Consider the following 855-nt stretch of genomic DNA (forward strand, 5'->3'; position numbering starts at 1 on the left):
AGGGGTGATCCAACTCCTCCCTAAATTTCATGGGCTTGAGTCAGAGAATCCTTACTTACATTTAAAAGAATTTGACGAGATCATAGCTACCTTATACTTTCTTAACGTGTCTAATGACACGGTCAGGTTGAAACTCTTTCCCTTTTCTTTGAAAGAGAAAGCCAAGACGTGGTTACATTCACTACGTCCTCGATCAATTGGCAGATGGAATGACATGACAAGGGAGTTCATTAAGAAGTTTTTCCCATACCATAAGACGAATACCCTAAGAAAGTCGATCATGAACTTCGCCCAAAGGGAAGATGAAACATTCTTCCAATGTTGGGAGCGGTTCAAGGATCTTGTCAGTTCATGCCCACAACATGGTTTTGAAACGTGGCGCATCACGAACTTTTTCTATGATGGACTGACATCTCCCATGCGCCAATTAGTCGAGACGATGTGTAATGGGGAGTTTATGAATAAAGGAGTCGATGAAGTGTGGGATTACTTTGATAAACTTGCTGAGAACACACAAACATGGGATATCTCCCTTAGACCTAGTACTATGTCTAGGCCGACTCACTCCAAGGAAAGGGGTGGAATGTATCTCCTAAGAGAAGACGATGATATTAATGCTAAAGTAGCTAATCTCACTAGGAAACTCGAGGCCATGGAATTTAAGAAGGATAAGGCTAAGGAAATTGTTTGTAGCATCTGTGGTTGCAATATTCATACTACTGAAAACTATCCAACTATCTCTGTCTTTCAAGAGGTATTAAATGAGCAATCCAATGCTGTAAGCAATTACCAAAGACCTTTCAGTGGGCCCACCTCTAACACATACAATCATGGCTGGAGAAATCATCCCAACTT

General features: G+C 41.2%; 1 non-coding gene across 1 annotated transcript; it reads right to left on the reverse strand.

The window, feature by feature from the left end:
• Nucleotides 1–262: 262 nt before the first annotated feature.
• LOC131254593 (small nucleolar RNA R71) lies at nucleotides 263–369 on the reverse strand. Its single transcript, XR_009175713.1, has one exon. It is a non-coding gene; the product is annotated as a small nucleolar RNA R71 (small nucleolar RNA).
• Between the last annotated feature and the right edge of the window lie 486 nt (nucleotides 370–855).

Source organism: Magnolia sinica, chromosome 8 (genome assembly GCF_029962835.1).
Source record: "Magnolia sinica isolate HGM2019 chromosome 8, MsV1, whole genome shotgun sequence".
Classification (NCBI taxonomy): domain Eukaryota; kingdom Viridiplantae; phylum Streptophyta; class Magnoliopsida; order Magnoliales; family Magnoliaceae; genus Magnolia; species Magnolia sinica.